Below are 16,661 nucleotides of genomic sequence, written 5' to 3'. Positions count from 1 at the left end.
TTTGGCAGTTCCACATCTACTTGCAGTGATGAAGCTGAACATAAAACTAAGGAAGTGAAAGTGGTAAACGGACACTTCTGTGAGAGCTATCTGCAGATTTTCATCTACAGGGGAACCATCTTACCTTCTTCCACAATGTCTCGTGTGTGGGAAGAAACTCTCAAACAATGTCATGTTTAGCTAAAACTACACCTTACAAGCAAATAGCCATTCCTTGCCAATAAGGACATACTTGTTTTTTTAAGTGTTTGAGGGATCAGAATGAAAAGGAAGTGCAATGGATGATAGGCCGTGCAACTGTTTCTGACAAAGTGCTGGAAGCAAACTATGTGACATGAATTTTACCAACTCACAAAGAAATCGTGAGAGGAATGTTAGGTGCACAGGCAGTCAAGGACATTGAAAAGTTCCCCTTTCAGATAACACAATAAGTTGCTGCATTGGTGACATGTCGGGTGATATTAAGATGGTGGTCTAAGAAAAATTAAAATCAAACGGAAAATTTGCATTGCAGCTTGATGAATTGACAGATATCAGTGGCCATGCTGAACTCTTGGCTAATGTAAGGTACGTTGACGGAGATAGTATCAAAGAAAATTTTTTGTTTTGCAAAGAACTATCAGGTCATATGACTGGAGAGGAAATATTCAGCGTGACAACCGCCTACCTTGAAGAAGAACTTCACTGGAAAAATTGTATCAGTGTTTGCACTGATGGGGCAGCCTCCATGACTGGCAAAGTGAAGGGGTTTGTAAGCAAAGTCAGGAACAAATCCCAGATGTATGGGTGACCCACTGTTTCCTGCACTGTGAAGCTCTTGTTGCCAAAACACTGCCAGAAGAACTGTCTTTCATGTTAGATGGAGCAGTAAAGATAATGAACTTTATAAAATCACGGCCCTTAAAATCACGCTTTTTCTCCTCGCTGTGTAAGGCAACAGGAGCAGAACACCAGAGTTTACTTTTGCACATTGAAATACGCTGGTTTTCCCATGGAAAAGTTCTTTCTAACTTATATGAACTGAGAGAGGAGATCAAAATGTTCCTAACCTGAGAGAAAGCACATGGACTTGATCGCTGATATGGTGTGGTGCACAAAGCTTGCCTACCTGGCTGATATATTCTGCCACCTCAATGAAACGAGCAGGAAAATGCAAGGTAGAAATGAGCATCTTTCCTCAACAACAGATAAACTGCATGGGTGTAGGTCTAAGTTAGCCCTCTGGTATGAAAAAGTAGCCAAAGGAACAACAGAAATATTCCCCTTGGCAAATGCAGCAGCTCTTGCTGGCGGTATTTTGGTCAATGTCATTTGAGTATTTGGAAAGTCTGGCAGAAAAATTCAGGCTGAGACCCAGTGCAAAGTGCTAAGAATGTTACAATAGCGGCTCAAGGTCAGCTTGCCGAGTTAAGGATGGGCGGCATTTTGAAAATAAAGTCGGATGACAAGCATGGGCAGCGGGTATAATAGGCCAGGGAAGGATAAGCGGCTCGGCCCACGCTCGGGGAGGGCTCAGCCCAGTGCTGGGGCCAGGCCAGTGGCTTAGCCCGGTGTGGCTGAGGCAGGTGGGCCGGGGCTCCTCCTGTTAAGGGGTGAGGGTTTCTGGGCTACAGCATGCGGGGGGCAGGGCCTCGGGCAGAAGGGGCGGGGCCAGCGGACTTGCCTCCCCAAAGCTGGGGTTCACCTGCCGCCCATGATGACAAGCCATTGGACTCTTTCTGGATGAAGGTGGCAGGCAAATATCCTGTCATCTCTGACCATGCCTTCTCCATTCTGTTGCCCTTTTCAACAACATACCTGTGCAAGCTAAGTTTTTCAAGCCTGACTAATCAAGAACAGAGCATCTGAGGTCGGTGGAGCAAGAGCTCAGAGTGGCCCTGTCAACATTTCCTCCCAGGATTAAACGACTCTGTGCATCAAGACAAGCTCAGATGTCTCATTAACAGTTATTTATTTTAATTTTTTAATATAATTTGTGATCATTCAGCACAGACTGTGAATCACAGTGTGCAGCACTGCTCTATTCATCAAATTCAGGGCAGATTTTGAAGTTGCATTCCATGTCAAATAGTCCTGGGCTTGGGTCTCTGACTTGGAGTTTGGCTTTTGATGTTGCTCACTTCCAGAGCCATACAAAAGAAAAAATGCCTCCAAGATGAAAAGGTAATACCATAGGTCTTGATACATAATAATATCATTAGTTGGTGTTTCTTGATTGGTACAACTTTTGTATTATTTGTTGTTCATCACATAATAAAACAATTTTGTTTATTTGGCTTCTTGTTGGTGTGAATGTGTGAGGCGACTGAAAATACTTGTCACAGTCTACAATAAAGTTAAGGATGTTAGCATCTTCATTGTTTGGGGGAAAGGGGTTTTACTCTCAATACTTCCTGACCCTGAAATCAAAAGGGGGTCTCCGGCCTATTTTAGATACAAGAGAGTTAAATACGTTCTTGAAGAAAGCAAAATTCCAGATGGTCACTCTAGCTTCCATTATTTCTACCCTGGAGCCAGGGTATGCGGCTCTCGACTTAAAGGATGCTTTCTTTCATGTGGTAATTCATCAGAGCCACAGAAAATTTCTAAGATTCCCTAACAGCAGTTTCCATTATCAGTTCACAGTGCTCCCTTTTGATCTCTTGGCTGCCCCTATGTAATTACAAATTGTTTGGCAGTGGTAGCCGTGCTCCTTTGGAGGTCAGCAGTCCACATCTTCCCTTACCTGGATCGTGGCAGATAAGAGGTCAATCCAGTTCGCAGGTGTTATCCAGCATGAACATAATCAGATCCATGTTCAATGCACTCAGACTGCTGATCAACACAGAGAAGCCAGTCCTGTCTCCAGTACAGAAAATGGAATTTATTGGGGCAGTTCTGGAGTCTACAATGACAGCTGGGGACAGCTCCACCCTTTATGTCTGCGTGAGGCAGCAAAGAGTGCTCGTGCCGCCCTTACAGGTACAGTTAAGGGAAAACTCTCAAACAACCATGCACTGGAGCACACGAATACCTACAGTGGAATGGACATGTGCAACACATCTCGAACTACAACAGGTACGGAAAGGCTAGTAAACATTTTTCAGTTGTTTTGCTTAACATTTTCACCAAGTCTTACGTGATTTAGGCTCCTCAGCCCCTTTTGAAAATGGGGCACAGGTGCTTTGGAAAATGTTACACCTTGTCTTGTGATGTTTCAGGAAACACCTTTGTTTTCCAAAAAATTCTCCCATCTCTTGATTTGTTTCTATTTCAGTATTGCCACCCTAAAAAGGTGAAAAATCATGAGTCAAACCACCCACCAAATCAGGAGATTGGCTCCCCAAATCTTCAGTATATAAAATCAGGGATCGGCAACCCTTTGGATCCCTCGGCCCACGCTTGGAACGGCAAACAGCAGCCAATGGGAGCTGCAATCAGCCGAACCTGCAGATGCTGCAGGTAAACAAACCGTCCCGGCCCACCAGCGGATTTCCCTGATGGGCCGTGTGCCAAAGGTTGCCGATCCCTGATATATATGGTGGGTTTTAGTCTGTCTTACGATTTTTGAACTCCCTTGCCTACCCCCAGTGTGTGTGTGCTTGTGAGAGACAGTCTTTCCCTCTCTCAAATTCATTGAGCAAGGTGATTTTGGCCCCCTCTGCAGGAACTCTTGCTGCTGCCTCATAGTGCAGAGCTTTCAGTGTCTCCTCAATATTCTAATTAATTCTGTGCCCCCCAAACCCATCTCTGCTCCAGGGTTCTTCATCCCACTCCCCCTCACATAGGCCTATGGAGCAACTGCACAGGAGTCCTCTTCTCCTTTCTAAGGACGGAGTGGAGGCAACTCCAGAGGGAAGAAGCAGAATGGCCCATTTTTTCAGAGGGGATGGGGGGGGGGGAATAGAGCCACTCTAAGCAGTTGGGCTCTTTCTGCTCCCCTCCTGTGAGAATGGTGTTGGCTGCTTCCCCTCCTCTACCCAAAATGCCTCTAGGCTCTGGTGGGGGAGGGATCATGCAGATCATGTAGATCCCTACATCAGCTCTGATTGGCTGCTCTTCCCTTGGAGGTGGGGAACTGGGGGAAAGCAGCCAATCAGTGGAGGTTTTCCCTCTGACCAGGCTACAATTTGCATGGGGGCTAGAGTTTCTAGCATCATTGCCAGACAGGCTCCCCACCCACCCACCCAAAAAACCACTCACTATTAAGTTATCAAGGTTGGCAACACTGCTTTCTCATCACTCCTGTGGCAGCCAGGGAATACCCTGACACCCTGCTTTGGCGGCATTTTTCCAGTAAAACGCCGTTCTTTGGAAAGTGGTAACATTCCTGCTGCGGCCTACGGGTTACAAGGCAAGCTCTCTGTGACATTCTGTATCTTGGGAGAATGTACTGTAACCCCCATGTTCCTCATTTTCATACAATCGTGATCTTACATATAAAGCAGGCCTTGTAAGGTATCAGGGGAAAGGTTATGATCTGCTGAAAGTCATTTCTTTATCCATATATGTATATCGTTAATGCATATGAAGTTATGAGAATTGTGTTGTATGGTGGTCACTAAAACATGCTGTAAGTTGGGGAATCAGCCAGATATTAGCTCCCCAGGGGTAACAGCAAGGAAAGTAACCAACGCCTGGGCGGGGTGTCAAACAACCCATCAACAGCCATTGTCCAGCAAGGGATCTACAATGCAATGACTCACTTGCCTGAGGCCACACCAGGGGAATTGCTCAACCTTGCTTGGAGAGACTTAGCAATGCCCACCAGACATGCCTGAACTTGTGCTCCCCAAGCACATGGACTGAGAGTATGAAACAGACAGAGTTGACACATACTGGTGTTACCAGAGTTGCCCATTACTTTGGGGTACGCTCATTTATTTGGGTTACTCTTCTGGGGATGGGGATTCTGTAATTCTATCAATGTGCTGCTTGTGTCACTTGTGTTTTCATATGAAGCTCTACTTCTCCCTTCTGCAAGTTCCCTCCCAATGGAGCTATCCTGCAGAACCTAGGTTCCCTAGGGCTGGATTTCTCCAGCCCCAAAATCAGATGAGCACACCCACACCTACATTAACAGAGCAAGTCTGAGTGGACCGGGTCAATCAGCACTGTCAAGCTGACCCCTTATATATCTCTGGACTCACTGGGCTGGATGAAGCAGCACTTTCAAGGTAACTCTCCTTATATGCCCCTGGGCTCCATGGACTGGGTCAAGCAGCACTTTCAAGCTGTTACCCTCATGCGTCCCAGGTTCAGCATGTCCCTATCCCCACTCTCACAACACAATTGTTCTGGCAGTAACCTACTTGATGAGCAAACCCCACAGTACTCTGGGTGCTGCAGGGATCTTTAGCTTAGGTGAAAGAAGCGTTGCTGTAGAATGAATGGGGGAAACTAAAAACACAAAAGAGTAAAGTTCAGCGAGAGAGAGAGAGAGAAGCAACCAGCTTAACCATAAGAGTTATTTATTGAATAATAGCGATAACTACACAAGGAGGCTAAACCAACATAACATACATTATTAAAGGTTAATACCTAAGGTAGAAAGGAAAATGAAGAGAGAGAGAGAGAAGCTCCCTGAAGCTTGAACTGGTTGGAGTTCCCAGATGATGCTGGTAGCTGAGGGTCCTGAGGGCTGGAGACAGGCAGAGTCCACAGCACGATCAGTCAGGAGAAGATGGAGTCCCAATGGAACTGATGCAGAGTTTGGATCTGAGCATCAGAACACTGACTAGAGGGTGAGTAGGGATTTTTGTAGAGAAAATACAATTGTTCAAGGGAGAACAATAGATTTGTGTATAGGTCAGCTGATGACTCAAGAGTTTTCTTTAGACTAGACAAAAGGAGCTGATCACTCTTGGCTATGGGTTGAGGTCTCTGTTATTTCCAGTCTAGCAGTTAGCAGGATAGGGATGTACATTTTTATATTGGTTTATAGTATAGAATTTGCATGGAGACTTCCTGGGAGGGCTTAAAAGCAGATGGCTTCCAGAAAAGGGGAGCTCCCTGCCCACCTCTCAGAATCCACCTCCATCTATATTTAAAGGTAAAGAGAGTTTTTCAAAGGCAATGAGAAAGCTGCATACAGGGCTTCTGCATATAGGGCCAGACAAGGCAAGGATATAGACAAAATAAAAGAAAAATTTACAGCTAAGATCAGAGTCTGGCTGTGCATTAAAAAACAGGATGGCCCCTATTTAGCGCTCCCCTGAGGGAGCTGGTGGGCAAAGAGGAGAAGAATCTGCAATGCTGCTAGCAGTTAGGGAATTCAGAATGAGATGTACAACAAGAGAAGAGACTCATCTCCTCCCTTCATGATGTACATAAGTCAATAACTGGAATTAAAGAGTTTAGCCAGAGAAGAAATTAGAGTAGAAGCTCTGCAGCAAAGGTCTGATTTAATGGAGGAAGAAACCTCTGAGAGGGACAAAGCTCTGATTTTTCTCAATACAATCAAGTAAAAGAAATCCCGGCATCAGCACCAAATAACGGTCCCTTGGCTCATCACACTTATGAGTTTAGGGTTTTGATCGGAATAACTGAAAAGATTATTGACAGCAAATAAACTTTGCCAACCACAAGACAACAAGAACATGTTTAAGGAGTAATATTAGGGGATGGGCGAGTGACAGCTAACCGCCCATTCTGTGTTTAAAAACAAAAACCAGAATCCCAACATGAGAAGGTTCTATTTAAAATTCAGTGTCATAATAGTCTGATTGCACTTTCACACACCAGCTAAACTCTAACATAAAATTCTTGTTCTTCTCCAGGGAAATTTTGTTTTTATGGTGCAGAGAGCTAAAGATAACTACCTTGATTTTTCTCTTTAAACCTTGAAAGCTTTTCATCTGTTTCCTCCCCTCTTTCCAAGATTGTGTCTGTAGAGACACTTAGCCGAGACATGCCGGAGATCATGAGGGATGGTGCAGTAAAATGGTGGCAGTGATGGAATGTGTTCTTCACGACGTTCTAGAAAAGTGTTGGTCAGTAATAAGTCAGGGAACAACAAGAAGAAGGCAGGTAGAGAGCACTTCACACATTCAAAGCACAGTTCCAGTAATAACTGATCATCAGAACACCTGTAAATCAAGCTTCAGTCTTACAATTTTGCAGATGGGGAAACCGAGTCACAGAGCGGTTAAGTGATTGTCGTAGGTCATACAGCAAGTCAACAGCAAACTTCAGGTTCAAACTCGGGGATCTCCAGATCACAGGAACAAGTGTGTAGCAGAAAGAGGCAATTGCAGGTATGAGCTTCAGTATAGTTCAAAGATGGTATATATTTGAAGCTTAATCATTTTATTATTAACAAAACTATAATACCTGCTCCAATGGAATAAACAGAGGCCATGCTTAACCAGAAACAGTGAGCCTGTCTATTTTTCCCATTGTCTATCTGGGTTCATATAAAAAAAACCCATCATGAACTGTGAGGTTGTGGCTTTGAAATCTTGAACGTAGTTGTACTTGATGCACAAAGAGGGACAAACACCATTTTTTAAAAAAAAAATAACAATCCATGTAACATTAAAGCACTGCAATGATGCAACTTAGCATTTATCTTACACTTTGTACATTCAATGTTTTTTTAGGGTGGTATTAATAATATACTGATAGGGAAACTGAGGCAGAAAGATTAAATGGTTTGCAAGTGGTCTTGTAATGCTGACAGACCCTGGTCGTCAGCAGGCAGGATCAAACCATGGACCTCTGGAGTTAGTGCATGAGCTTCTACAGCCTGAGCTAAAAACAAACTGCCTGTTAGTTAGGGCTGTAGAGCAAACTCATTTTCTCTCTCTCTTTAAGTGGTTTCGGTGCCACTAGATGGGCCAGAACACCACACCCAGAAGGTGTGTGGGTTACAGTCACACAACAGGTAGTTGTCAATACTGAGATTAGCACTCAGATTATTTTAGCTCCTGTTCCTGTTTAACAAAAGTGGTGTTCTTATCAGTAGAAACCTCCCCCACCCCCGCCAAAAAAAAATAGCCAGATTTGATATTTCTTGGAGACATTTTCTTCTTATAATTGGAACTGGTATTATATGAATCCCATCATCATACATCAGAAAACCAGGTACCATTCAGCTACTGTCCTGTTGAACAGAGTTTCCATCTCTATAGCTAAATACAGACTTTTTCTATTTTTAGGTTAAGCGCCTGCTCCTGCTAAAACTTCACTCTCTGTATTGATACACACCTGAAATGAAACTGCTATGGTGTAAGTAACTGCAACGTAGTATGTAGTGTCAAGCCACTTCCTACAAACTAAACTATACCACATTTTGCAAATTGCATGACTTCCTGGATGAGGGTTACTACTAATATCTGAGCAGAGGAGCTTTATTATCTCAAGTAGATTAAGGCAGCAAAAGAATGATTTGTTGACCACAGAGAAATGTCAGCTGTGGCCTCAAAATGGCTTTCCCTTTCTCCGTCACAGTGCAAATGACAGATCATTGATTCACTCAGTGAAAGCCCCTTAGCCTTTGAGAAATCACCTCCACTTTCTCAATGTTGTCTAGAAAACATGTGAACAGGTTACATGGAGCTCACTTTCTTTGTGATACAGGGCATGCTCAGCTCCATAAAGATGGCTAGAGATGAAAAAGCCAAGAGACCATGTTGTTGCTTTCTGGAAAGTAAAACCTGTTTTATTATTGCTTGATTGTTGTAGATTAACTGAAACCCTGACCGCTTTAAGGAAAGAAATTAGTAGTTTAGGAAATTCCGTATTCTAAGGAAGTAAGCAGCTTTTGTGCCCACAAACCAACTAGAAACAATCCAGAATAGGTACATGAGATTTTTCATCTGAGTAATACACGACTTCTCTAACCCATCACTGTAACAGTAGGCAGATCAAAGGATCCTTACAACTTCTCTGGCCTAAATAGTTCTAAGACATCTGCATTTTCCTGTAATGCTAGGAAATCTAAAATTAGAAACAGCAATGTTGGTAAACCCTAAAATCACCTGCAAATGAATGAGTTTCATGCTCGTCGTTGAAAGACAGTCCCTGTTCACTAGAGATACTAGTCATATTTATTGTGATTTTTTTCCCTAATCAAGAAATGCTATTTATTTATCTCAAGAGATTTTAATAGTCCTGCAGCAAATCCTGTAAGTTTATCTGGGGTTAAGGAGAAGACCCCAAGAGTTGCTATTAGGTTATGCATATTAAACAACATGAGTTGGTTGCATTTCAGGAAAAGGTTTGAAAGGTACTAGTATATTCTGAGTTGGAACTGGTATGTTTTCAGTGCCAAATATCTTTAAATAATATGGTGCATACATATGCAATTCTCTCTTCTGAAATTCCCACGAAGTCTCAAGACCAGAGGTGAAAGCTCATGAATACACCACATGATATAGGCAAAGAATGTCAGATGAACTGAAGGCTTCACTGTGGAAATAACTGGAATTGCTCCTCAGTATTTGTGATCTTTACAGAAGACAGACTGTGTGTCACGGAATAGTTAGATTATGATGCTGCCCCAGATCCCTTGTAAATGGGGGACGTGATGCCTCGTGGAGGTTTTAGCCTCACTGGAGAATTGCGTCTTGAAAGATTTTCATCTTTTTATTAAATGGACCAGTTTAAGGGCAAAATTATGTCATTGTCCCCAGCATGTTTTCTAGAGGATGCATTTAACAATGTCTGTGTGAAATGTTCAGAAACCAATATGTAAATAGGGTCAGTAAGGACAGGGGCGGCTCTAGACATTTCGCCACCCCAAGCACGGCGGCATGCTGCAGGGGGCGCTCTGCCGGTCGCCGGTCCCGCGGCTTTGGTGGACCTCCCACAGGCCCGCCTGCGAGAGGTTCACCAGAGCCACCTGCCGTTCTCACGGTGACCGGCAGAGCGCCCCCCGCGTCATGCCACCCCAAGCACGTGCTTGGCGTGCTGGGGCCCGGAGCTGCCCCTGAGTAAGGAGATGAGTCAAGTTCTGTATATCCTATTCTCTGCATTACTGTGCCCTGGGATGCAGGGTGAGAGCTAATGCTGACAAATCTGTGTTTATCAGAAACCTTCCTTAGAACAGTGGAAATACCAAGGGCTGTCAAACCCTTGCATTTTGTCCTGAATTCTGTGATTTAATTCTGTGCTTAACTTCAAAATACACACTAGAAACCGATTGAACGGGTATTTTCCATGTAGCTACCACCTTCTTTCCTTCACTTCCTGAACTCATTTTGAATGATTGTCATCTCTTGTACATTGTTATTCTTGTTTATACTAAAAATCAGAGGTCAAAATCTAGCTCGTTAATAAAGTCTTCCCCCCTTTATGTTTGTTACTGTAGCGTTGCCTGTGAGCTCCATGGCTACAGGATTTTTTTTTTTTAATGTAACCGATTCTTGCAAACAGCTGTAACAAAGAGAGGGCATGTCAAATTCCAGGTCAACTTTTTTAATCATTGCTTCTACAATGTCTGAGGTGTCCTGTTATAGTGGACTGGCAACACTCTTATAGTTAAGGTTGAGACTAGCTCACTGTTTAACAGCTGAATTTTCTGATTTTATCCTCTAGTTTCTAGCTCTCCTATTATTGTAAATTCAGCTGTGTACAAGAGTTTATGTTGCAGTTCATATGGCATAGGTTCCAGGCGCAGGTGTGACTCCACTAATTAGGTGCCTGCACCCTGGAGAAGGCACACGTGTAAGGTGAGGTGGTGGCCTTGGGGAGATTAGGGGGTGGGAGGAATTTGGGACGTGCAGGGCTGCAGCGGACAAAGAGGCAATTTTCCCCAGCTCCAGGTCTGCGGCTGTGGGGGAGAGACCCCCCTTCCTTCCCAGCCCCAGCTCAGGGGCTCCTGCAGCGGGGAAGAGAGGGAGAGACCCCCCCTCCTTCCCAGCCCCAGCTCAGGGGCTGCTGCAGTGGGGGAGAGAGGGAGAGACCACCCCCGTTCCTTCTCAGCCCCAGCTCAGGGGCTGCTGCAGCAGGGGACAGAGGGCACATCCATTGCATTAGAATATTAAGACACCTGATATTAAAATACGAGTTGTGTGCTTTAATCTGTAGAACAAAAAACATTAATTATTACGTTTATTTTATATAGCGCTTTATCCAAAGTGCTTTACAACAGTTAGCTACGGGTACAAACAACATTTGGAAAGATCATTAAGTGGGCCGCCGAGACCCTCAGCAATTTTCAAGTGGTCCACGAAAAAAAAAAAGTTTGAGACCCACCGGCATAGGTTTTTGGAGCAAATATATATATGATAAAAATCTCCTGTTAAATCTGTAGTGTAGTTAGCAGTCCATTCCATGACTATGGAGTCCAGGCCAGACTTTAGGGAGACCCTCTGTGGTGACACTAAACAGTGCAGGCTGAGCAAACTGCTGCCTTGCAATTGGTGTGGTCATTTATACCTGTGCTAAGTGAGTGTAAAAAATACTGCCACGCAGAGCTCTCTACTCACATACGTCACTGGTGGCATTTTACCCTCATTTTGCACAGGTGCAAATGACTACACTTGGCACAAGCATGTGGTGAATCAGTTTAGACAAGCTAGAGAGCCAGCAAACGCTATGGTATGTCTGGGTCCAGTAACCTGAACAAAAAACAAATCACCCGAATATTCATTACAACCGAGACTTGTCGCTTTTCTACCATGAGGGGCACTACAAACCTACTTCTGCCACAGCTTTCCAGTGCTGATCTCCCCTGCTGCTGTTAGCCTCTGCTCTTCCGCCTTCTCCATTCACGTGTAAAGCATCTGTGTAAGTTAGATTGAAAACTCCTCAGGGAAAAGATTCTTGTTATCGCTCATGTTTTCATAAAGTGCTATATAACATCCAGGGTGGTCCCCACTCTAAGCCCCTGTCATGGAGTGTGGGGGAGACAAGGCCCTGCCCCCCCCCACCGGCTTCCTGTGAGTCACCATGACTCTCAGCCAGTCAGTAACACAGAAGGTTTATTTAGATGACAGGAACACAGTCCAAAACAGGTTTGCCGATACAGACAACAGAACCCCCTTTAGTTAGGTCCATCTGGGGCCCCCACGGAGGCCACAGCCCTGTTGGTCGGGGCGCCCCTCTTTATTTTCCAACCAGCTCCAAACAAACTCCCTTCAGCCGTCTCCTTTCTCCCCTTCCCCCGGCTCCTCCCCCAGCCTTTGTGTCCTTTGTCCAGTTTCCCAGGCAGAGGTGTTACCTGGCCTCCAGCCCCCCTCCTGGGTACTCATGTTACATGCTCAGGTATCCTCCCTTCCCCAGTGCAGGCAGTCCCAGCAAAACTCCCCTGCAACCTTCCCAGGTTAATACTTCCCACTCAGCATTCAACTAACACATCATGAACATTCCCACTTCATCACAGCCCCCTGAGCCAAACATCCCCAGATGTGGAACAAAGGGCATGTCTACATTGCCTCTGTGAGTGAGGCTCCCAGCCCAGGAAAAACAGGCTTACGCTAACGTGCTAAGAATAGCAATGTAGGTGCTGCAGTTTGGGTTGGCAAGTCCACTCCTCACAGCTTGAGAGCCCAGGCTGCAGCACCAAACCAACATCTATGCAGCTATTTTTAGCATGCTAGCATGAGCTCAGATATAATAAGCCCATCTACGGGGCCGGCCGGCTTGCTCCCAGAGGCAATGTAGACATTGAGCGGCTCAGTGATTTGCCCAAAGAGGGAACTGAAGCCAGGTGATCTAAGTCCAAGGTTAGTGCCTCAACCACTGTTCCGTTTCAGCCCAGTGTCACGGAGTCCCCGGGCAATGCTCTGGAACTGCTCCCCACAAAGCCAGTCAGGGCTTTGGGGAGCATCCTCTCCCTTGGAGTCAAGTATCAGAGGGGTAGCCGTGTTAGTCTGGTTCTGTCATGCTGCAAAACGTCTGTTAGTCTATAAGGTGCCACAGGATTCTTTGCTGCCTCTCCCTTGGAGCAGACTATCTTTAGGGCAGGAAGCTCACACGTAGCATTCAGCATGTGCCCCTCCGTGTGCTTCCCACAGCCAGTCCACCCGGTCAGGGTCCTGGGGAAGCCAGAGGGTCCTGCACCCACACCTTGCAGTCAGACATGACTCTCAGCCAGCCAGTAAAACAGAGGTTTATTTAGATGACAGGAACACAGTCCAAAACAGGTCTTGCCAGTACAGACAACAAGACTCCCCTGAGTTAGGTCCATCTGGGGCCCCAGGGAGGCCACAGCCCCGCTGGGAGGCCCGAGCCTCCTCGGGGCTCCCCTCCATTTTCCAACCAGCTTCCAAAAACTCCCAAACCCCCTCCAGCACCTCCTCTCTAGGCTGTCTCTCTTTCCTGGGCCAGGAGGTCACCTGATCTCTCTGTCTCCAACACCTTTAGCATCCCCTTGCAGGGGGGAAGGGCCTGGCCATTAGTTGCTAGGTGACAGAGGGTCAGCCTGAGCTGAGGCCCCCACACAGTGTTCAGAGGGAACATTAAAAGCAGTCCCACTTCGTCACACCCAGCATATGGTACTTGTTCTCCCAGAGGTTAAGCTCAGTTTGGGGAGCCCATGTTCTAGAGAGGCTAGACAGAGGATTCAGAAGCAGCAGCAGACTCCTTGGGGAAGTGAACCTTAAGGGTTTTTGGGTTGGGCCGTCTCGATTTTGCCACAGGGTTGGCCCCTACCACCTTTGGGGAATGTATTTCTTCATTTCTGAAGAGTGTGGCTCTCTATGAATTATTTACTCAAATGTTTTGTGGATAAATCTTCAGAGCTGCCAGCTGCATACTGTTCCCTTTCATGTGTCACTTGTACTTGGAAAGAAACATACTATACTGTACGTTGCAGTTTTAAACTCTGCATCAAAACCATGTCACAGTTAGTGCCCTCAACCCACAAAAGAGGAAATCGGAGTTCAGATTACCATGGTGCTTGGCAGACAGTATCATGTTGACATCTTACTGGAAATACCCATGTCAAATTTCCCCACTCATGTATTTTGGACACCTTTTTTAAAAAAAAAATTCCCTCTCGTCACATATACAAAATGATCCTTTAACTAATTCCCCATCCACTTGTCAGATTTCATATACACAGCAGTAAAAATCATGGAAGGAAGACCCCTAAGGAAAATAGGTGATAAAGGAAGCAGTGTTTTCATGGTGGTATTCCTTCTTCTAAGACAATGTCATGATCATAGACAGCTGCAGCAGCACAGGAGTCAGCAAACAGAGCTGTAAACAGGGGAGTTTGAGTGGGACTTCTGTTGGAGGAGAAGGAAGCATGTGACTAAGAGAACCAGGCAGAGGAAAAGATGGGTCAGTGAAGGAGAAGTAGAGCTCAAGAACAGGTTTGGGGAGTTGGAAAATGAAGAAGGGGCACAGTAGGTGGTCGCTGAAGGTGAGAGGGCAAGGAAGAAGAGAAGAGCAGCTAGTCCTATAGGAAGAGGGGAAGAGTCAGTGGAGATAACAACACCAAATATGAGCCCCAGGAGAATATGGGATGGGTTGCGGAGGATTGCAAGGGTGAATAGGAATCGAGAGGACTTGCAGCCAGAGGGAACAGGGGATGGACTGGAGAATTGCACCATCACCAGGAAAAGGCAGGTCTACATGATTGGGGACTCCTTACTGAGAAGAATAGATAGGCCTGTAACCAGAGCCGATCCAGAAAACAGAAGGGTGTGCTGGGTGCTGGGTGCTAAGATAAGGGATATGGACCTGAGACTCAAGAGGATCCTAATGGGAGCGGGAAACAATCCACTGATTGTCCTTCATGTGGGAATGAATCATATTGCTAGATTCTTACTGGAACGTATCAAGAGAGACTATGCCAGGCTGGGGAAGACGCTTAAGGAAATTGAGGCTCAGGTGATCTTCAGTGGGATTCTGCCTGTTCCTAGAAAAGGGCAACAAAGGTGTGATCAGATTATGGCGATCAACAGATGGCTCAGGCAGTGGTGCTATAAGGAGGGCTTTGGGATGTATGGCCACTGGGAGGCATTCATGGACAGAGGACTGTTGTCTCAGGATGGACTTCACCTGAGTAGGGAGGGAAATAGACTTCTAGAATGGAGGCTGGCACAACTGATTAAGAGAACTTTAAACTAGGAATTGGGAGGAGATGGTTGGGAGATATCTGGGTAATCTCCACGCTGGATTTTAACATTGAGAGGGAAGAAAATGAAGTAAGAAAGGATACAGCTGTGGGTAGGAGAATGGACATACAGAGGAAGGGTACTGTAGATACAATTCTAATAGGTGATACTGGCGGTAGAACGTCTGGGCGTAATTGGGTAAAGAATGTGAGTGAAGCCAAACAGCAAGAATTAAGATGTTTGTACACCAATGCGAGGAGCCTAGGTAACAAAATGGAGGAACTAGAGTTACTGGTACAGGAAGTGAAACCGGATATTATAGGGATAACAGAAACATGGTGGAATAGTAGTCATGACTGGAGTACAGGTATTGAAGGGTATGTGCTGTTTAGGAAAGTCACAAATAAAGGCAAAGGTGGTAGAGTAGCATTGTTTATCAATGATGAGGTAGACTGTAAAGAAATAAGAAGGGATGGAATGGATAAGATAGAGTCTGTCTGAGCGAAAATCACATTGGGGAAGAAAGCTACTAGAGCCTCCCCTGAGATAGTGCTTGGGGTGTGCTACAGACCGCCAAGATCTGATTTGGATCTGGATAGAGACCTTTTTAATGTTTTCAACTAAATAAACACTAATGGGAATTGTGTGATCATGGGAGACTTTAACTTCCCAGATATAGACTGGAGGACAAGTGCTAGTAATAATAATGGGGCTCAGATTTTCCTAGATGCGATAGCTGATGGATTCCTTCACCAAGTAGTTGCTGAACCAACAAGAGGGGATGCCATTTTAGATTTGGTTTTGGTGAGTAGTGAGGACCTCATAGAAGAAATGGTAGGGGACAACCTTGGTTTGAGTGATCATGAGCTAATTCAGTTTCAACTAGATGGAAGGATAAACAAAAATAGTGATCCAGGCAACTACAGGCCTGTTAGTTTGACATCTGTAGTATGTACGGTCTTGGAAAAAATTCTGAAGGAGAAAGTAGTTAAGAACCTTGAGGTCAATGGTAATTGGGACTAAATACAACATGGCTTTACAAAAGGTAGATCGTGCCAAACCAACCTGATCTCCTTCTTTGAGAAGGTAACAGATTTTTTAGACAAAGGAAACACAGTGGATCTAATTTACTTTGATTTCAGTAAGGCATTTGATACGGTTCCACATGGGGAATTATTATCTAAATTGGAGAAGATGGGGATCAATATGAAAATTGAAAGGTGGATAAGGAACTGGTTAAAGGGGAGACTACCACAGGTCGTACTGGAAGGTGAAATGTCAGGCTGGAGAGAGGTTACTAGTGGCAGACCCAAAGTTCTTTCCCTGCTTGTGAATTAAAACAGCAATGGCCCTTTACTGTACATAGACAAGTACTGTACAAGTGTTGTGGGTTTCCCTCGAGACCGATTTTAAGAGGTTTGAATCCTGCTGAGATTTTGATCTACCAGCTGCTTCAAAGAGGTGATTGAAGTCTCTAGGGGAATGTGCTTTTAGCTTTAAGGGAGAGCGAGAGAATATGCCCACAAGACATTTCTAAACCTGCATACCCTTTAGTTTTAATCACCCCGACAAGTTTGTGGTGAGGCATGTGGTTAACTATTTCAGGTAAAGTAGCTTCTCTAGAAGCCACAGTCTGCTACTAGATTGTTAAAGGATTTGCCTTGTACAGTG

Source organism: Mauremys reevesii, linkage group 1 (genome assembly GCF_016161935.1).
Source record: "Mauremys reevesii isolate NIE-2019 linkage group 1, ASM1616193v1, whole genome shotgun sequence".
Taxonomy (NCBI): domain Eukaryota; kingdom Metazoa; phylum Chordata; order Testudines; family Geoemydidae; genus Mauremys; species Mauremys reevesii.
Note: the sequence above shows the minus strand (reverse complement) of the source record.